Source organism: Triticum dicoccoides, chromosome 6B (assembly GCF_002162155.2).
Source record: "Triticum dicoccoides isolate Atlit2015 ecotype Zavitan chromosome 6B, WEW_v2.0, whole genome shotgun sequence".
Classification (NCBI taxonomy): Eukaryota; Viridiplantae; Streptophyta; class Magnoliopsida; order Poales; family Poaceae; genus Triticum; species Triticum dicoccoides.
In genome coordinates, this window is record NC_041391.1 from 315486037 (window position 1) to 315508442 (window position 22406).

A 22406-nucleotide genomic window follows, 5' to 3' on the forward strand; every position below is an offset into this window, starting at 1 on the left:
AATGAAAATAATGCCTCTTTGCACACAAAAGCATAGCAAACAGATTTGCTGAAATCTAGCTCATCAATATCAGATTTGGTGGCAAATAAACATGCACTTTTCAATTTAATTTCAGAAGCAACACTAGATGGTTTATTATTAGGCTTCATTTGTTGCTCAAATTCTTTTGCCACAATCTGATTTTCACTCTTATTCTTCTCCTGTTGTGCTTTATTAGCTCTATTAATATCATCTTCCAAAATGGAATCAGGAGTCATAGGAAGCAAAGTAATATTTTTATCCTTATGAACAAGAGTATAGTGATTGTTTCTACCATGGTGTACAGAATTTTTATCAAATTGCCATGGTCTACCAAGTAATAAGGAACATGCTTGCATAGGTACCACATCACAATCAACATAATCAGCATATGTAGAGATACTAAAATGCACACAAACAGTACGTGTTACCTTAACCTTGCCGCTGTTGTTGAACCATTGGATGTAGTAAGGATGTGGATGTGGTCTTGTGGTGAGAGAAAGCTTCTCCACCATCTCCATGCTAGCCAAGTTGTTGCAGCTCCCTCCGTCTATTATGACGCGCACAGAACGTTCCTTCACAACTCCCTTGGTATGGAACAAATTGTGCCTCTGATTTTGCTCAGCTTGTGTGACCTGCACACTCAAAACACGTTGAGCAACTAAACATTCATACCTGTCAGCGTCTTCAGGAGCCATGTATTGCGTCTCATGATCAGAATGATCTCCACCATGTTCTTCACGTGTAATAAGAGCCAATGTCTCTTCATCATAGTCACTAGCGGACTCATATCCACCATCCGCGGTAGCAATCATCACACGCGGAGATTTGCATTCCCTTGCATAATGACCTCCTCCCTTACAACGACGACAAATAATATCACTTGTGTGCCCTGTTGATGCCATGGAAGAAGAAGAACGCTGTGCAGGACGCGCAGGTGCGCTCTTGGAAGATAATGGTGGTTGTGCCTGTTTTCTTGTATCATGGCTGGAGGTGGCACCGGATGGAGGTGCTGGTGCAGTTGAAGTAGAAGATGCACGTGGTGTCCATGATGAAGGTCGGCCTGCAGAAAAGTTAGTTCGCCCCAATGCTTGCCGATCCTGCACTTCACGTTCAGCTTTACAAGCAAGATGGAATAGACGAGTGATATTAGTATACTCCTTATAGTCTAGAATGGTCTGAATCTCTCTATTTAATCCACCCAGAAAACGTGCAAGCATAGCTTCATTCTCCTCAACAATACCACATCTAATCATGCCAGTTTGTAATTCCTGATAATATTCTTCTACAGAATTTTTCCCTTGTCTTAAACGCTGCAATTTTTGAAGCAATTCACGTTGATAATATGGTGGAACCCAACGCGTACGCATAGCAGTTTTCAAAGCAGCCCAAGTAGTTGGAATAGGATATAATCTACAATGTTCAGACCACCATACACATGCAAAACTAGTGAAAGCACAAACAGCAGCAGCAACTCGTCTCTCCTCAGGATATTGTAAACATGTAAATCGTTGTTCAGTTTCTAACTCCCAAGTAAGATATATATCAGGAACATATCTACCCTCAAATGGTGGAATATTCAATTTCAGTTTAGGAATATGGACATCATCTCGTACCTGAGGTGGTGGTTCAGGCCTACCATTACGAATATATACCTGAGGTCGACCTGCTGGTGGTGGTACAGGTGGCTGCACGTAGTGTTGATTTTGATCAACCTCATCCTCATAATCTCCCACATAATCATCCTCCTCCGCATCAGCAGCAGGAGCCACAGAAGTATCAACAGCAGCACCAACAGTTTGGCCAAACGCAAGAGGAACACGGCTTGCTCGGCGGAGGTCTGCTTCGCGACGTGGAGGTAGTCGTTGTTGTTGTTGTTGGAGAGGTGTGTTAGGTGCAGCGGGTGGTGGTGGTGGAAGACGCGCGAGCAATTCATTAAACTTGTTATCGAGCTTTGTTTCGAACGTCTTCTCAAGGCCAGTGATCTTCTCCATGGCCTCTTCAAAATTGTTCAGCACATCTTGCACCTGTTCAGTCATCATTTGCTGAAACTTATCATGAAGCTCCTTGTTCGATAAATTCTCCCAGTCAATCTCGTCGGCTTGTGATCCTGGCATGGTTAGCAGCAATAGAAACACACAAGAGTATGATCCTACAGACTACGAACAAGTGGTGGTGGTGGGTGTCACAAATCCGTCAAGCAAATCTTAAATTCTTACCAGTTCTTACCCAGCAGCAGGCGGTGATCGGCAACCGTTGTAGTCAAAAACTCTCAAAGCTTGGATAGAGCGATTACCAGGGAAAGTCAAACGCACGACGTAGATGTATGTGGAGCTGGGAAGGCTTATACTATGGTAGCAAAAAGGGTCAGCAATAATCAATTCAGAGATGCAAAGTTGAATAAACGCTCAACGACGGTACTGTGCTGGTCCTAGGCTAGACTGTGCTAGAGACGCGAGCCTAGAACACCAACAAAATCACGGCGCGGCACGTAAACAAGGGAAAAGCACACTCTGAATTTTATTTTTTTTCGCTCTTTTTTTTTTGCACTCTTTTTTTTTTGCGAAAAATCACTATAATGGCGAGTGTCTCAAAACTCTTCCTAGCTCAAACTGACAGGATGGGCACGAAATTTTTCGACCAATTTTTTTTTTTTCGACTGCCCGGACCCAAAAACTGGAAACGGGTCAAAAAAAACTTCCTATAATGGCACCTGTCTCAAAACACTCAGAAACACCTAAAAATAGGATAGCCAGAATTTTTTTCGAAAAATGCGTTTTCGAAAAATTTTGGGCCTAAACGGAGCGTGGCTACCCGACTCTTTTTTTTTCCCGAAACCTACTCCGGCAAGGAAACACGAATCGGAATCTGGATGGATCCCGAAAACAAACCTAATAAGCAAGGAACTCGGATTGGTGGTGGATATATGGTGGTGGTATATGGCAGCGGTGGTGGTAGCGGTGGTAGTATATGGATATGGATCGGTGGTGGTATATGGACACGGATTGGTGGTGGTATATGGATACGGATTCGGTGCGGTGGTGGTAGATGGCAGGGGCGATGATGATGGTGCGGCGGCGGCGTGACAACTTATGACCAGAACTCGAAACTCTAAAAGACTAGACTCTAAGACCAGCAACTAGACACGACGATGCAACCGCAAATTCAACAAAGCAAAACCCTAAAAAGATTATGCAAAGGCTCAGATTGGTTCGGATATGATGAACTAACCCTAATTTTTTTTGGCTTTTTCGTGGACTGTAGGTATGAAGAACAGACTCGATCTAAACTACGAAAAACTGTAAAATCTCACCGAGCAACCTGGAAATCTGATACCACTTGATAGAGGCAAAGGTGTCCCATCTTTCGATGAGATGCTGGATTTCGCTTTGGTGGAAGTCGACTTTGACGATCCGACTACGAACGTGCGAGGACGTCGCGCCTTAGCAATCGCTAAACCAACTCCGAGAGGTTATTGACCACGCCGGAGCACGATCAACCTGACCACGAGGGTCTGTTTCCTGCGAGCAAACGAAAAACAAGCAAGAAACTAAGATTGCAATCTGGATATTGCGAATATAAGATGAAAGCTTTATTGATCAAGGTGGGGTTTTGTGACGCCTTTGTCTGGTCGTTGAACACAAACGAAGTACGCGAAGTTGCAGCTATGGCGAACTTTTAATCTAAACAAAACCCAAAGTCTAAACGATGCCCTAAGGGCTGTATATATGGAGGAAGAGGGGGGAATTTCGTGGCCCTTGGTGGAGGGGTCCGAAATCAACCCTATCTCTTGTTTCCCCACACATACGGACTCTAAAAATAGCCTATACTTATGTATTTCGAAATTACATGGGCCTGGCCCAATAATAAGGTGACGCAGCACCTAAAATAGCCTCGGGACGAAATTTATGAAGTGGTATCTTGTATATTTCGTCCAAGGCTTCATGCACCCATTATGGTGGCTTCAAAGTCCTGAAATCATCACTTGTAACTCCGTTCTTGTTCCCCTTGCGCATGCCATCATCTCCATGCTTGTTCTTGCTCCAATGTTCATCCTTCTCCAAGCTAGGCCCTTCATTTGTAAGCAAAACAAATGTATCCAATTTAGGCAGCATCATATTCTCATGAACATTAGAATCATTACCAAGAAACGAAAGTACCTGGTAATTTAGTTGGCGTGCACGAGCTCTAGTAATTGGTCCAGTATGTATAGCAGCAGGGGCTGTGGGTGTAACAATTGTATTGATGTCCTCATCAACTAGCATCACATTCAAGCTCAAAAGTCTTATTAAAATCAGGAAGTTGGAGTAAAGGAGCATGTGTCAACTTATATTTCAATACCGTGAAGGCTTCTTCCTGTGCGGTACCACAAAGAAAAGGCACATCTTTCTTTGTAAGCTCATTGAGAGGTGCAGCAATGGTGCTGAAATCTCTCACAAAACGCCTATAGAATCCAGCGAGGCCAAGAAAACTCCTCACTTGTGTGACCGTTTTGGGCTGCGGCCAACTCTCAATAGCTTCAATCTTGGCTTTATCAACTTCAATTCCCTGTGGAGTAACAACATAGCCAAGAAAAGATACTCGGTCGGTGCAAAAGGTGCACTTCCCAAGGTTACCAAACAAACATGCATCACGTAGAGCAATAAAAACAGCACGTAAATGTTCCAAATGTTCTTCCAAAGATCTGCTATAAATCAATATGTCATCAAAGTAAACTACCACAAATCGTCCAATGAAAGCACGTAAAACTTCGTTCATTAATCTCATGAAAGTACTAGGTGCATTAGTTAACCCAAAAGGCATGACAAACCACTCATATAATCCAAACTTAGTTTTAAATGCTATTTTCCATTCATCTCCCAATTTCATACGAATTTGATGGTAGCCACTACGCAAATCAACTTTGGAGAATATTGTAGAGCCACTCAATTCATAAAGCATATCATCTAGCCTAGGAATAGGATGACGATAACGAATAGTAATATTATTAATGCCTCTACAATCAACACACATACGTGATGTACCATCCTTTTTCGGCACTAGAATAATAGGAACAGCACAAGGACTAAGGGATTCGCGTATATAACCTTTGTCGAGAAGCTCTTGTACTTGACGCATAATCTCCTTCGTCTCCTCTGGATTGGTACGGTATGGTGCACGGTTTGGCAGTGAAGCACCGGGAATTAAGTCAATCTGATGCTCATTCCCTCGAATAGGCGGTAATCCCGGTGGCACGTCTTGTGGAAAAACGTCAGCGAACTCCTGAAAAATGTTAGTGACGGCAGGAGGCAAAGAGGAAGGCACGTCCTCGAATGAAAATAATGCCTCTTTGCACACAAAAGCATAGCAAACAGATTTGCTGAAATCTAGCTCATCAATATCAGATTTGGTGGCAAATAAACATGCACTTTTCAATTTAATTTCAGAAGCAACACTAGATGGTTTATTATTAGGCTTCATTTGTTGCTCAAATTCTTTTGCCACAATCTGATTTTCACTCTTATTCTTCTCCTGTTTTGCTTTATTAGCTCTATTAATATCATCTTTCAAAATGGAATCAGGAGTCATAGGAAGCAAAGTAATATTTTTATCCTTATGAACAAGAGTATAGTGATTGTTTCTACCATGGTGTACAGAATTTTTATCAAATTGCCATGGTTTACCAAGTAATAAGGAACATTGATAGAGGCGGAGGTGTCCCGTCTTTCGATGAGATGATGGATATCGCTTTGGTGGAAGTCGACTTTGTCGATCCGACTACGAACGTGCGAGGACGTCGCGCCTTAGCAATCGCTAAACCAACTCCGAAAGGTTATTGACCACGCCGGAGCACGATCAACCTGACCACGAGGGTCTGTTTCCTGCGAGCAAACGAAGAACAAGCAAGAAACTAAGATTGCAATCTGGATATTGCGAATATAAGATGAAAGCTTTATTGATCAAGGTGGGGTTCTGTGACGCCTTTGTCTGGTCGTTGAACACAAACGAAGTACGCGAAGTTGCAGCTATGGCGAACTTTTAATCTAAACAAAACCCAAAGTCTAAACGATGCCCTAAGGGCTGTATATATGGAGGAAGAGGGGGGAATTTCGTGGCCCTTGGTGGAGGGGTCCGAAATCAACCCTATCTCTTGTTTCCCCACACATACGGACTCTAAAAATAGCCTATACTTATGTATTTCGAAATTACATGGGCCTGGCCCAATAATAAGGTGACGCAGCACCTAAAATAGCCTCGGGACGAAATTTATGAAGTGGCATCTTGTATATTTCGTCCAAGGCTTAATGCACCCATTATGGTGGCTTCAAAGTCCTGAAATCATCACTTGTAACTCCGTTCTTGTTCCCCTTGCGCATGCCATCATCTCCATGCTTGTTCTTGCTCCAATGTTCATCCTTCTCCAAGCTAGGCCCTTCATTTGTAAGCAAAACAAATGTATCCAATTTAGGCAGCATCATATTCTCATGAACATTAGAATCATTACCAAGAAACGAAAGTACCTGGTAATTTAGTTGGCGTGCACGAGCTTTAGTAATTGGTCCAGTATGTATAGCAGCAGGGGCTGTGGGTGTAACAATTGTATTGATGTCCTCATCATCCTCCCCTTCTTGAAATGAAGTCGTCCTCGACGGAAGTTCATCTTCCCCACCCAAATAAGGCTTCAAATCTGCAATGTTAAAAGTGGGACTAACCCCAAAATCTGCAGGCAGCTCAAGTTTATATGCATTATCATTTATTTTCTCTAACACCTTAAAGGGACCATCAGCACGTGGCATTAGCTTTGATTTGCGCAAATCAGGAAATCTATCCTTACGCAAATGTAACCAAACAAGATCTCCAGGTGCAAACACAACATGTTTTCTACCCTTATCTCCAGCAAGTTTATATTTAGCATTCATACGCTCAATGTTTTCCTTAGTTAACTCATGCATTTTTAAAATCAATTCAGCACGTTGTTTAGCATCAAAATTAACCTTCTCCGAAGATGGAAGAGGCAACAAATCAATAGGTGCACGAGGTAGGAAACCATACACAACTTCGAAAGGGCACATCTTAGTAATAGAATGCAATGAACGATTATAAGCAAATTCAATATGAGGCAAGCATTCCTCCCACATTTTCTTATTATTCTTCAAAACAGCCCTAAGCATAGTAGACAACGTTCTATTGACTACTTCAGTTTGTCCATCAGTTTGGGGGTGACAAGTAGTACTAAAAAGCAGTTTAGTCCCCAACTTAGCCCATAAACATCTCCAAAAGTGGCTAAGAAATTTAGTATCACGATCTGAAACAATAGTATTTGGCACACCATGCAAACGAATAATTTCTCGAAAGAACAAATCAGCAACATTAACAGCATCATCGCTTTTATGACATGGTATAAAGTGTGCCATTTTCGAGAATCTATCCACGACAACAAAATATATCCTCCCAAGGAACACTAGGTACATGCAAAGGCATATATAAACCATGAGCATTGAGTCGTGACTTAGCTTTTTGACATGTAGTGCAGCGAGCAATAAAACGCTCAACATCCCGTCTCATCTTTGGCCAAAAGAAATGTGTAGCAAGTACGTCCTCCGTCTTCTTCACGCCAAAGTGTCCCATTAATCCTCCTCCATGCGCCTCCTGCAACAACAAAAGACGAACGGAGCTAGCTGGAATGCATAGCTTGTTAGCACGAAACACAAATCCATCGTTAACAACAAACTTGTTCCACATTCTTCCTTCTTTACAATTATGCATTACATCTTTAAAATCAGCATCATGCACATATTGATCTTTGATGGTCTCTAAACCAAATATTTTGAAGTCAAGTTGTGAAAGCATAGTATAGCGATGAGACAATGCATCAGCAATAACATTTTCTTTTCCCTTCTTGTGTTTAATGACATAAGGGAAAGTCTCAATGAATTCAACCCATTTAGCATGTCTACGATTCAGTTTAGCTTGACTTTTAATATGTTTCAAAGATTCATGATCAGAATGTATAACAAATTCTTTGGGCCATAAATAATGTTGCCATGTTTCTAAAGTCCGAACAAGAGCATATAATTCTTTATCATAAGTAGAATAATTCAGACTAGGCCCACTCAATTTTTCAGAAAAGTATGCAACAGGTTTGCCATCTTGTAATAACACACCTCCTAATCCAATTCCACTAGCATCACATTCAAGCTCAAAAGTCTTATTAAAATCAGGAAGTTGGAGTAAAGGAGCATGTGTCAACTTATCTTTCAATACCGTGAAGGCTTCTTCCTGTGCGGTACCCCAAAGAAAAGGCACATCTTTCTTTGTAAGCTCATTGAGAGGTGCGGCAATGGTGCTGAAATCTCTCACAAAACGCCTATAGAATCCAGCGAGGCCAAGAAAACTCCTCACTTGTGTGACCGTTTTGGGCTGTGGCCAACTCTCAATAGCTTCAATCTTGGCTTTATCAACTTCAATTCCCTGTGGAGTAACAACATAGCCAAGAAAAGATACTCGGTCGGTGCAAAAGGTGCACTTCCCAAGGTTACCAAACAAACGTGCATCACGTAGAGCAATAAAAACAGCACGTAAATGTTCCAAATGTTCTTCCAAAGATCTGCTTCTCTGGATTGGTACGGTATGGTGCACGGTTTGGCAGTGAAGCACCGGGAATTAAGTCAATCTGATGCTCAATCCCTCGAATAGGCGGTAATCCCGATGGCACGTCTTGTGGAAAAACGTCAGCGAACTCCTGCAAAATGTTAGTGACAGCAGGAGGCAAAGAGGAAGGCACGTCCTCGAATGAAAATAATGCCTCTTTGCACACAAAAGCATAGCAAACAGATTTGCTGAAATCTAGCTCATCAATATCAGATTTGGTGGCAAATAAACATGCACTTTTCAATTTAATTTCAGAAGCAACACTAGATGGTTTATTATTAGGCTTCATTTGTTGCTCAAATTCTTTTGCCACAATCTGATTTTCACTCTTATTCTTCTCCTGTTGTGCTTTATTAGCTCTAGTAATATCATCTTTCAAAATGGAATCAGGAGTCATAGGAAGCAAAGTAATATTTTTATCCTTATGAACAAGAGTATAGTGATTGTTTCTACCATGGTGTACAGAATTTTTATCAAATTGCCATGGTCTACCAAGTAATAAGGAACATGCTTGCATAGGTACCACATCACAATCAACATAATCAGCATATGTAGAGATACTAAAATGCACACGAACAGTACGTGTTACCTTAACCTTGCCGCTGTTGTTGAACCATTGGATGTAGTAAGGATGTGGATGTGGTCTTGTGGTGAGAGAAAGCTTCTCCACCATCTCCATGCTAGCCAAGTTGTTGCAGCTCCCTCTGTCTATTATGACGCGCACAGAACGTTCCTTCACAACTCCCTTGGTATGGAACAAATTGTGCCTCTGATTTTGCTCAGCTTGTGTGACCTGCACACTCAAAACACATTGAGCAACTAAACATTCATACCTGTCAGCGTCTTCAGGAGCCATGTATTGCGTCTCATGATCAGAATCATCTCCACCATGTTCTTCACGTGTAATAAGAGCCAAAGTCTCCTCATCATAGTCACTAGCGGACTCATATCCACCATCCGCGGTAGCAATCATCACACGCGGAGATTTGCATTCTCTCGCATAATGACCTCCTCTCTTACAACGACGACAAATAATATCACTTGTGTGCCCTGTTGATGCCCTGGAAGAAGAAGAACTCTGTGCAGGCCCGGCAGGTGCGCTCTTGGCAGATAATGGTGGTTGTTCCTGTTTTCTTGTATCACGGCTATAGGAGGCACCTGATTGAGGTGCTGGTGCAGTTGAAGTAGAAGATGCACGCGGTGTCCATGAGGAAGGTCGGCCTGCAGAAAAGTTAGTTCGCGCCAATGCTTGTCGATCCTGCACTTCACGTTCAGCTTTACAAGCAAGATGGAATAAACGAGTGATATTAGTATACTCCTTATAGTCTAGAATGGTCTGAATCTCTCTATTTAATCCACCCAGAAAACGTGCATGCATAGCTTCATTCTCCTCAACAATACCACATCGAATCATGCCAGTTTGTAATTCCTGATAATATTCTTCTACAGAATTTTTTCCTTGTCTTAAACGCTGCAATTTTTGAAGCAATTCACGTTGATAATATGGTGGAACCCAACGCGTACGCATAGCGGTTTTCAAAGCAGCCCAAGTAGTTGGAATAGGATATAATCTACAATGTTCAGACCACCAGACACATGCAAAACTAGTGAAAGCACAAACAGCAGCAGCAACCCGTCTCTCCTCGGGATATTGTAAACACGTAAAACGTTGTTCAGTTTCTAACTCCCAAGTAAGATATATATCAGGAACATATCTACCCTCAAATGGTGGAATATTCAATTTCAGTTTAGGAATATGGACATCATCTCGTACCTGAGGTGGTGGTGCAGGCCTACCATTACGAATATATACCTGAGGTCGACCTGGTGGTGGTGGTGCTGGTGGCTGCACGTAGTTCGGATTTTGATCAACCTCATCCTCATAATCTCGCACATAATCATCATCCTCCTGGGACCAGCAGCAGCAGTAGCAGGAGCCAAAGAAGCACCAACAGCAGTAGCAGCGGCACCAGAATTTTGTCCTGGCTCAATAGGAACACGCTGTGCTCGTCCATACTGATTCGGAAGGGGGCGTAGTTGTTGTTGTTGCAGAGGTGCGACAGGTGCAGCCGGTGGTGGAAGACGCGCAAGCAGTTCATTAAATCTGTTATCGAGCTTTGTTTCGAACGTCTTCTCAAGGCCAGTAATCTTCTCCATGGCCTCTTCAAAATTGTTCAGCACATCTTGCACCTGTTCGGTCATCATTTGCTGAAACTTATCATGAAGCTCCTTGTTCGATAAGTTCTCTCAGTCAATCTCGTCGGCTTGTGATCCTGGCATGGTTAGCAGCAATAGAAACACACAAGAATATGATCCTACAGACTACTAAGAAGTTGTGGTGGTGTATCACAAACCCGTCAAGCAAACCTCAAATTCTTACCAGTTCTTACCCAGCAGCAGGTGGTGATCGGCAACCGTTGTAGTCAAAACTTCTCAAAGCTTGGATAGAGCGATTACCAGGGAAAGTCAAACGCACGACGTAGATGTATGTGGAACTGGGAAGGCTTATAATATGGTAGCAAAAAGGATCAGCAATAATCAATTCAGAGATGCAAAGTTGAATAAACGCTCAACGACGGTACTGTGCTGGTCCTAGGCTAGACCGTGCTAGAGACGCGAGCCTAGAACACTAACAAAATCACGGTGCTGCACGTAAACAAGGGAAAAGCACACTCTTGAATTTTTTTTTCGCTCTTTTTTTTGCGCTGCTTTTTTTTTGCGCTGCTCTCTTTTTTTTTTGCGAAAAATCACTATAATGGCGAGTGTCTCAAAACTCTTCCCAGGTCAAACTGACAGGATGGGCACGAAATTTTTGTGACCAAATTTTTTTTTGACTGCCTGGACCCAAAAACTGGAAACGGGTCAAAAAAAACTTTCTATAACGGCGACTGTCTCAATACGCTTAGAAACACCTAAAAATAGGATAGCCAGAATTTTTTTTTGTCAAGTGCGTTTTCCAAAAATTTTGGGCCTAAACGGAGGGTGGTTTCCGGACTCTTTTTTTTTGGAAACCAACCTCTTCTACGGACGGCAAAAGATTGCTGGAATCCGAAACCTACTCAGACAAGGAAACACGAATCGGAAATTAGATGGATCCCGAAAACAAACCTAATATGCAAGGAACTCGGATTGGTGGTGGAAATATGGTGGTGGTATATGGCAGCGGTGGTGGTAGCGGTGGTAGTATATGGATATGGATCGGTGGTGGTATATGGACACAGATTGGTGGTGGTATATGGATATGGATTCGGAGCGGTGGTGGTAGATGGCAGGGGCGATGATGATGGTGCGGCGGCGGCGTGACAACTTATGACCAGAACTCGAAACTCTAAAAGACTAGACTCTAAGACCAGCAACTAGACACGACGATGCAACCGCAAATTCAACAAAGCAAAACCCTAAAAAGATTATGCAAAGGCTCAGATTGGTTCGGATATGATGAACTAACCCTAATTTTTTTTGTGGCTTTTTCGTGGACTGTAGGTATGAAGAACAGACTCGATCTAAACTACGAAAAACTGTAAAATCTCACCGAGCAACCTGGAGCTCTGATACCACTTGATAGAGGCAAAGGTGTCCCGCCTTTCAATGAGATGATGGATATCGCTTTGGTGGCAGTCGACTTTGACGATCCGACTACGAACGTGCGAGGACGTCGCGCCTTAGCAATCGCTAAACCAACTCTGAGAGGTTATTGACCACGCCGGAGCATGATCAACCTGCCACGAGGGTCTGTTTCCTGCGAGCAAACGAAGAACAAGCAAGAAACTGAGGTTGCAATCTGGATATAGCGAATATAAGATGAAAGCTTTATTGATCAAGGTGGGGTTCTGTGACGCCTTTGTCTGGTCATTGAACACAAACGAAGTACGCGAAGTTGCAGCTATGGCAAACTTTTAATCTAAACAAAACCCAAAGTCTAAACGATGCCCTAAGGGCTGTATATATGGAGGAAGAGGGGGGAATTTCGTGGCCCTTGGTGGAGGGGTCCGAAATCAACCCTATCTCTTGTTTCCCCACACATACGGACTCTAAAAATAGCCTATACTTATGTATTTCGAAATTACATGGGTCTGGCCCAATAATAAGGTGACGCAGCACCTAAATTAGCCTCGGGACGAAATTTATGAAGTGGCATCTTGTATATTTCGTCCAAGGCTTCATGCACCCATTATGGTGGCTTCAAAGTCCTGAAATCATCACTTGTAACTCCGTTCTTGTTCCCCTTGCGCATGCCATCATCTCCATGCTTGTTCTTGCTCCAATGTTCATCCTTCTCCAAGCTAGGCCCTTCATTTGTAAGCAAAACAAATGTATCCAATTTAGGCAGCATCATATTCTCATGAACATTAGAATCATTACCAAGAAACGAAAGTACCTGGTAATTTAGTTGGCGTGCACGAGCTCTAGTAATTGGTCCAGTATGTATAGCAGCAGGGGCTGTGGGTGTAACAATTGTATTGATGTCCTCATCACCTCAAGACCCTCCAGCTTCAGCTTCAGGTCTTTGATGGAGTTGTTGGCTTGGGACAGTAGCTCGGCCTTGTCGAGGACCGTGGCCTGCGCCTCCGTCAAGGCGCAACTTATCGTGTTTTTCTCCTTCGCCAGCTCCAGGGTCTTGTTCTTCAGGCCGTCCTGCTCCACCTCCAGCTCCTTCACCTTGTCGTCATGGACCAGGGCCTGAGCATCGAATGCCTCCTCGTGCCTCTGCTCTAGCTCCCAGGTCTGCTGCGCAATGAGCTTCTCGACCTCCTCATCCTTGCCGCGTAGTGTGGCGGAAAGCGCCTCCTCACGAGCAGCGAGGTCCTCCTCCTAGGAGTTCAGCTCGGCCTGGTGCTGGTGCCGGACGGCCTCGTCCTTGGCGGCCTGTTCCCTTGCCCACTCCTGGGCCTTCTCGATGTCGGCCTGCTTCAAGATGAGCTCTTGCTTGTGCTCGGCCAGCAGATCTTGGGCAGCCTTCAGCTCTTCGTGGGCCTGGTGGAACCAGGTCTGCGTCTCGGCGATGCGTTCCTCAAGGTCCGCCTCCGCCTTGTCCGCCACCACCACCCTGGACTTCACCTTGTCCAGATGGGTGCTGTGGAGCGCCTAGAGCTTCTGGAAGTCGGTGTTCATGGCCCGAAGAAGCCCCTCCTCTTAAGAACCGCCAACACCGGCGCTCGGTTCGTCAACAACCTGGAGCCCGACGGAGCGAGCGCCTCGTCGTCAAACACCTCCCCCTCGGCTGGCGCCCTGGTGCCCGCCGTCCCTGGAAGGTGGACGAAGAGGTCATCGCACACCTTCAAGTACCTGCCCGAGCTAGAGGCGGCGGAGGAGGAGGGTTGATCATCGACCGCCCCCTCCTCGGCAGCAGCCTTGCCCGCCTCCCCAGCAGGCCCCTTGCAGGCCTCCTCGAAAGCGCCCTTGTCGGCCTCCTCGGCAGCAGCCTTGTCGGTCCCTCCGGCAGGCCCCTTGGCGGCATCCTCAACAGCGGTCTTGTCGGCCTGCTCGGCGGCTGAGGGAGTCCTGGATCAAGGGGCCCTCGGACAGCTGGACTATATGCATATGCCGGATTGTTGGACTATGAAGATACAAGATAGAAGACTTCATGCCGTGTCCGGATGGGACTCTCCTTTGCGTGGAAGGCAAGCTTGGCGGTTAGGATATGAAGATTCCTCTCTCTATAATTGACTCTGTGTAACCCTAGCCCCCTCCGGTGTCTATTTAAACCGGAGGGTTTAGTCCGTAGGACAACAACAATCATAACCATAGGCTAGCTTCTAGGGTTTAGCCTCTATGATCTCGTGGTAGATCAACTCTTGTAATACTCAGATCATCAAGATCAATCAAGCAGGAAGTAGGGTATTATCTCCATCGAGAGGGCACGAACCTGGGTAAACATTGTGTCCCCCTCCTCATGTTACCATTAGCCTTAGACGCACAGTTCGGGACCCCCTGCCCGAGATCCACCGGGTTTGACACCGACATTGGTGCTTTCATTGAGAGTTCCACTGTGTCGTCACTGTCGGTGTCAAAACCGACGGATCTCGGGTAGGGGGTCCCGATCTGTGCGTCTTAGGCTGATGGTAACAGGAAGCAAGGGACACAATGTTTACCCAGGTTCAGGCCCTCTCGATGGAGGTAAAACCCTACTTCCTGCTTGATTAATATTGACGATATGAGTAGTACAAGAGTAGATCTACCACGAGATCGTAGAGGCTAAACCCTAGAAGCTAGCCTAAGATGATTATGATTGTAATTGTGATCAGTCTTCTAAGGACCAACCTCTCCAGTTTTGTCGGATTTCGGGTTCCGGCAGACCCTTGAGGTTCGAACACTGGGGTGCGCATGGAGATTTCGCCCTCTACCTACCCGTTCCTCGCCGGCTCGCTGAGACCTAAACTACGGAAGGAACAACACAAGAGACACAGAGTTTATACTAGTTCAGGCCACCATTGTGGTGTAATACCCTACTCCGTGTGTGGTGTGGTGGATTGCCTCTTGGGCTGATGATGAACAATACAAGGAAGAATAGCCTCGCGAGGGTCTGTTCTTGGCTGGTGCGATGAACTGCTAGGAGGGGTTCAGTCGCTCTATCTACTGGTCTCTTGGTGAGGATCAGATTCTAGATCAGGTCTCGATGCTCGATCCAGATGCTAGATGCCTCTACCATGGGGGTGGCTAGTCCTATTTATAGGCAAAGACCCCGGGCCTCTTCCCAAATATTGAGCGGGAAGGGCGCCAACAATTGGCCATTTTGAAGGGGAACAGCGGGTACACTTATCCTGACTAAAGTTGGTCCTCGCCTGTCAAAGGCTCTGGTGGTGATGCCTGCTTGGGCTCCACAATGACTTCTTTCCTACCATTGGGCTGGTCATGGTCTTGTTGCACCGAAATGGATGCCTTTGCTTGATGCTCTCGCCTGCGCTTGCTCCCTTTGCACCAAAGAGGAAGGGAGGACACTGCGCGGGCTGGCGCCCGACAGGCGCCCTTGGTCGTCATGGCTTGCGTCATGGGCACCTCGTGAGGTACCCCGCCATGAACTCTTCGCCTCCTCATGAGCCAGCCTGATGAGGCCGTGCCTGAGGAAGCTCCTTGTCGTCCGCCCCGCGAGGCTTGGCCCCTCGCGAGGGTCTTGAGCCTGTGTTGATAAAGATGGGCCGTGCTGGGCCCCCCTTTGAGCCACGACGCAGGCCGCAGGCAGGCAAGTCTGGGTGATGAGGACATCAATACCATTGTTACACCCACAGCCCCTACTGCTACATATACGGGACCAATTACTAGAGCTCGCGCACGCCAATTAAATTATCAGGTACTTTCGTTTCTTGGTAATGATTCTAATGTTCATGAGAATATGATGCTGCCTAAATTGGATACATTTGTTTTGCTTACAAATGAAGGGCCTAGCTTGGAGAAGGATGAACATTGGAGCAAGAACAAGCATGGAGATGATGCCATGCGCAAGGGGAACAAGAACGGAGTTACAAGTGATGATTTCAGGACTTTGAAGCCACCATAATGGGTGCATGAAGCCTTGGACGAAATATACAAGATGCCACTTCATAAATTTCGTCCCGAGGCTATTATGGGTGCTGCGTCACCTTTTTATTGGGCCAGGCCCATGTAATTTCGAAATACATAGGTATAGGCTATTTTTAGAGTCCGTATGTGTGGGGAAACAAGAGATAGGGTTGATTTCGGACCCCTCCACCAAGGGCCACGAAATTCCCCCTCTCTTCCTCCATATATACAGCCCTTAGGGTACCGTTTAGACTTTGGGTTTTGTTTAGATTAAAAGTTCGCCATAGCTGCAACTTCGCGTACTTCGTTTGTGTTCAACGACCAGACAAAGGCGTCACAGAACCCCACCTTGATCAATAAAGCTCTCATCTTATATTCGCAATATCCAGATTGCAATCTCAGTTTCTTGCTTGTTCTTTGTTTGCTCGCAGGAAACAGACCCTCGTGGTCAGGTTGATCGTGCTCCGGCGTGGTCAATAACCTCTCGGAGTTGGTTTAGCGATTGCTAAGGCGCGACGTCCTCGCATGTTTTTAGTCGGATCGTCAAAGTCGACTGCCACCAAAGCGATATCCATCATCTCATCGAAAGACGGGACACCTTTGCCTCTATCACTGGGGACCCCCATTCCCAGAACGCCGACAGGTTTATATAGACAAAGGAGAGGGCTAGGGTTTACACGAAGTCGGTTACAAGGAAGGAAATAGAATATCCGGATCACCAAGCTTGTCTTCCACGCAAAGGAGAGTCCCATCCGGACACGGGACGGAGTCTTGAGTCTTGTATCTTCATGCTCCAATAGTACGGACAATTTATATAGTCTGGCTGTCCGGATACCCTCTAATCCAGGAAACCCTTAGTAGCCCCTGAACTAGGCTTCAATGACGATGAGTCTGACGCGCAGTTTTGTCTTCGGCATTGCAAGGCGGGTTCCATCTCCGAATACTCCAAAGTACATGTTACGACGAATAGTGTCCGACATCCCATCAATGTTGTACTCCTCGGCTTCATTGCCTCAATAATGACCATCTCCACGTGTCGAGCGAATGCGAGGAGCCGAGGCATTTTTGCATTTGCCACCCCCAATCCTTCGGGCTGACCGTCTATTTGAAGGGACGGGGTTTCTCAGATCCAAACCTCACTCTCCCCCTCGAGCAAGCATCCAATAGAGCGCTCCGGAAAAACTGTTCCAACATGGCCGGTCGTCGCAGCTCTTCTGCTCGCTCTCCTCGCTCCAAGCCGGGGGACTGGGAAGAGTGTTCAGTTCCTCATAGCCGTTTGATAGAGTTACAAACCCAAGGGTTTCTCCCACCAGCGTTCATGGTCCCCGTCCGAGCCGGAATAGCCACCTATAACGGTGGGGAACAGGCGGAGGGATCTCCTAATCCATCTCCAGAGGAGTGAATATGCCTCATCCCGCATCTGCTAAGGGGCGTCGGGTTTCCCATCCACCCGTTCCTTCGCGGGCTCCTGGAGTTCTACGGACTCCAGTTGCACAATTTTACCCCTGCCTCCGTACTACATATAGCAGGGTACGTTGCCCTTTGTGAGCTATTTCTAGGCTGCGAGGCTCACTTCGGGTTATGGAAGAAGCTGTTCTGTCCCCCGCAACCAGGGAGAATCCCTATGTCAAGTGGGCGGGGCCGAAGTATGGCGCATTGCCGAGACCGGATACCTATCCGGCACTCCCAAGAAGGCAACAGAGAACTGGCCTTCAGAGTGGTTTTACATTGATGACGTTCCCCTTCCGGATCCAGTCCGGACAGGTCTCACCAAGTTCAGTAATGCCCCACCGAGGGCACGTCTAAGCTGGCGCCCCCGGGGCCCCCAAGACGAGGATACCAGGGAAATGCATTTCCTGATGAGCAGGATAAAGTTACTGGCCAAATCCGGAATGACGATAGCCGAGGTTATGGCAATATGCATAATGCGGGGAGTGCAACCGCTTCAATCTCGGGGGAAGCCCATGTGGCACTTCAACGGGAAGATGATGTCACCCGCTGTGGCCGTAAGGGTCCGGACTCCGCCACTGCTCTGGCAAGGATATTGTCCGATTTATACAAAGGGGAAGAGGAAGAATTCCTTCACATTAAACCACGGGATGGATTCTCCATGTACAACCCCCCAAACTGGGTAAGTCGTCATTCCTTTCCCCGCTTCACTTATTGTGGCGTTCTTTGCTAAGATTATCTGCCTCGATATTTCTGAGCAGGAACTGAGGTGGGCCGTAGAAGGAATCTCTAGCCCCTCCCCGCAGCCAGAGGACCTCGGAAGGGCCCTAGATCCAGGACTCATAGAAGATCCGGATATTACCGTGGAGCTTGTCAATGGGATATTTTATCAAGTGAGTTGCGATGGCGCCTCAGTGGCCATTATTGCTGACTATCCAAGACTGCTACCTACGTCGCGTGTAAGCCAGGCCGAAAAACCCTATCCTCCGAAGAGGACTCCTTTCAGATGTCATGCCTTACCCTTGAAGTGTCGTGTTTTTGCAAAGACGACGGTCGGAGCGCGGGGCCGAGCCCCTAGGGACTCGTCGGCCGCGGGCGTCCGGATCGGGCAGGCTCAAGATGATAGAGGCGAGGGTGTCCCGATCTTTCGATGAGATGATAACTATCGATTTGGTGGAGACGACTTTGACGATCCGACTACAAACGTGCACGACGTTGCGCCTTAGCAATCGCTAAACCAATCTCCTGAGGTTACTGACGCTGCCGGAAGCACGGTCAGCCTGACCACGAAGGTCTATTCCTGCAAGCAATCGAAGAACGAGCAAGAATATGATAAAGCAATCTGAATATTGCAAATATATATGAGGTATTGATAATGGTGGGGATCCGGAAGCGGTCTTGGTCTGGTCGTTGGACACAAACGAAGTACACGAAGTTGTAGTGGCTAACTTTTAACTAAACAAATCCCAAGGAAAAGCTACTAGATGGATCTACTTATATAGGAGCAAGGGGTGGCGGCCAAGGAGGTGGGAGGACGTCCCAAGGCAGCCTAAAACTAAATTTAGGTCGTACAAGGCCAATGGGCCCAAGTGGAGGTGATGTAACACCTTTGGACTTGTAGTTTGACTCGGATTCTGCTGCAGCATCAGATTGTTTCGTCCACAACTCAACGCTCCGGACGAATTTGAAGGTGATTCCAATTGGGTTGGAAAGTGCACGAAATCTAGTTTCCAACAAAAAAGAATCACCCAATTCGGAGTCCGTATGAAAAACTTGTGTGCGTTTTGAGTCAGGTATGTCTGTGCAGTCCGAATCTGAATCCAGAACGTGAGAGACTTGGACTCTATCTTCTCTTGGGCCAAAAGTGACGTGAGAGAACTTTTTGGACAGCAAATAAACATCTCTTTCTTCCTTATCTTCATATGTGGATTGTACAAATGTCCCATACACCTGCAATTAGACAAAACACAAAAGTGTGTGAAGTATTTTTGTTCTGGATAACATAAATAGATTATTGAATAGTTTGCACTAGAAATCACCTGACAAATATGCATATATGCAATATTTTTGGTCATTTCCAAGGTAGTCATGTCCTCATCATCCTCCCCTTCTTGAAAATAAAGCCGTCCTCGGCGTTGCTTAATCTGAAATGTGGCTAACAAAAGAGACAAGGTGTACATGTTGTATATGTATATGTCATCCATTTTTACTTCCCTTGATTTTTGCATATATGACACATGAATAGATGAGTAACTTGCATAGTTCATAAAATCTAAAGCCAAAAAATTAGCACAAGAAGTAGAAGGCATGAAAATATTGCAACTCAGTTTGCACATATAAGTGAAGCTCTTATTCATTTCAAAAGATTGACAATGTTCATCATTAAACCATCCCAACATTGGTGAATAAACCTTACTTGCATCAAATTTACATGCTACAACATGCTTAAATAAGCAAACATGCAATAAGTCATTCAACACAGAATCATCACCAAGATTAGAGGTCATATCAAAATGGTTAAACATTGGTTCTTTCGCATCAATAGTTAATTCAATGGGTGCACTCAAAATTGTTGGTATTTCAGTTGTTTGATCACATGGCAAAGTCAAATTATCAACGTAGTCCTCTAAAATAGGTGGTGTGATCAAAGTAGTGGGTAGCTCATCAGATGGTGTATTCAAATTGACAAGGCATTCATCATTCTCATGTAGAGATGGAAGATCAGTACCTTTGTCATTACCTCTTATGATCAACTCAGATGATGTAGCCACTCTCGGGAGCGATGTGTCACATGGTGGAGGTGATGTAGTCCTGACAACAACGGATGTGGTTGTCATAGTATGCCTAGTAGTTGAAGGAACAATCATATCAACTCTTGGAATGTGCACCGTGCGCTTGTTCTCCTCATGGCCAACACGTCGTTTTATTTCCTGTTCAGCTTTGCAAGCAAGATGAAACAAATGGTCCATAGGATAACACTCTTCATGAATTAGTATCTCTTGAATATCACAGTTTAATCCTCCCCAAAATCTATCCATAAAATCATCTTCACTTTCTTCTAAAGAGGAATGCAACAAGGTAGTTTGTAAATCATCATAATATTTTGTTACAGTTTCACTACCTTGTTTTAAGTGTTGCAACTTCTTAATCATGTCACGAGTATAATAAGCAGGGACGAAAGTATGTCGCATGGCAAGTTTCAAATCATCCCAAGTAGTAGGTATATAATCAGGGTGTAACCGACAATATTCACTCCACCAAACCAAAGCATAACCAGTGAAAGAACCAACCGCAACCTTAACCTTTTTATGTTCATTGAAATTATGGGAAGCAAATATATTTTTTATGTCGAACTCCCATTCAATAAATAAAGCAGGTTTAAAACAGCCATTAAATGGTGGTATAGATACATTAACCTGATCATGTGCATTTGGATGTTTGTGCACCTCTCGTGACGGTTGTGGTATTTGCAAAGGTGGTGGCACGTCTCCCGCGATCGACAAAGCCCATGAATTGACTCTGGATCCTGTCATGATTAGTAGAACAAGAAACAAAACCCAAAAATAATGTTCCTATAACTACTAGGATGTGGTGGTAAAACGCTCACAGTAAAGCAAATATCAATGTCTTACAAGTTCTTACCATGCAGCAGGCGGTGATCGGCAACCAGCGGTGTCAAGTAACTCCGAATATTGAGTAAAGCGATTGCCAGGGGAGCGTACGTATACACGGTGTAGAAATATGTGGAGCTGGGTTGGTTATATATGGTAGCAAAAGATTAGCAATAATCAATTCAAAGATGCAATGTTGAATAAACGCTCAACGACGGTACTGTGCTGGTCCTAGGCTAGACCGGACTAGAGACGCGAGCCTAGAACACTAATGAGGTCACGGCGTAGCACAACTAGCATCAATGAAGGATACTAAGTAGCTCTTGACAGCAAGATATAAGTGAAGATCACAACGGCAATGAAGATAATGATGAAAAACAACTGCCAAGCAGGATATACAACAACTCTCTCTCCAACTTTCCTCTTGAAAAGTTTGAGACAATTTTCTGATAAATTCTTTCAAAGAATGCTACTAACTCAAGCTTTCCAATGCAAAAAGAATCACTCAATTCCGAGTTGATATGAGGAGTCAAAGAATTCTAAAACTGGCCTAAAAAATTGGAACAAGCTGTGTTCACGAACTTCGGAGGGCAAAAAGACCTATTTAGAAGCCGATTTTCAGGTGTCAAATATTGAACTAGCTTCTGCAACTATTTAGATGCGGCTCGTCGCTATCTTCAATTTGAGTACTCACGGAGCCAAAACGGACTTCGTATGAGGAAGATACACCTGTTTTACTGAACGGTGCGCAAAACAGATTCCAATCCGAATTCAGGTACGAGATTGATTCTAGATAGATCCAATTTTTTTCTTCTCTCTTTTTTTTTCTCACGCTTTTTTTTTCTTTTTCTTCTCCCTCTTTTTCTTTTTTTTCTTTCCTTTTTTCTCTCTTTTTTTTCTTTATATTCTTTTTCTCCCTCTTTCCAAGACAAACTAGATAAGATGCAGATTCGATCAGGCGAAGATGTGAGTGACCTCAACTATGATTATGACAATAAACAGTGCGTAGCACGTGGTGGAAATTGGTGGATGGGATGGTGGACAGCGGATGGGATAATGATGCAGCGGCTGCGTGACTAATGTGAACAGAACTCGAAACTCTAAAGGAACTAGACACTAAGACCAGCAACTCGACACGGCGATGCAACCGTTAATTCAATAATGCAAACAATGAAAAGAAAATTGCAAAGGCTCAGTCTG